The following is a 586-nucleotide window of genomic DNA, read 5'->3' on the forward strand; positions in this document are numbered from 1 at the left end:
TTTGCTCTATCTACTCTTCTTCAGGACCCCAAGGACTTCTTCCTGGGACTCCCACGGAGGGCCTGGTGAAGGGGTACTCCCTCCTCGAGTCCTAGTGGGCAGGGGTGGACCGGTACTCATGAGAAGTGACTGAGGGGTGGTGAGACCCCCGCATGTGCAAAGGAGGCTGGGCCAGGGCTGGGAGCCCTGGGTTCCAGCCCCACCTGGCCTCCTACCAGCCGCGCGACCCCCGGGCCCGGCCCATCTTCCGCCTCCAGCCTCGGTTTCCCACTTGGATGCTACGGGGCGGAGGTGGGCGCGGGCCTCCCGGCCCCGCCCGGAGGAATCCGGCGGGGCGGCCAGCGGTCCCAGGTGAGGGCTCGCTGGAGCGGGCCCAGCGCGGCGGCGGCGGGTTCCGGCGGGGCGGGCATCTGGGGCGGGGACCGCCCCCCCTAGCCTCCACCCGCCCGCACACCCTCGCTCCCCCAGGCGGCAGCGACGACGCTTTAAACAGAAAAAAACTGTCTCCCTGGCCCGGGGCCAGCGTCCCAGCCCCCCTCGCCGCCGCCGCGCCGCGCTCCAGCCAGGGAAAACAACTGCTCACTTC

The sequence above is a fragment of the Bos grunniens genome, chromosome 29, assembly GCF_055505025.1.
Source record: "Bos grunniens cultivar Pamir isolate PY7600 chromosome 29, Bosgru_T2T1.0, whole genome shotgun sequence".
Lineage (NCBI taxonomy): Eukaryota > Metazoa > Chordata > Mammalia > Artiodactyla > Bovidae > Bos > Bos grunniens.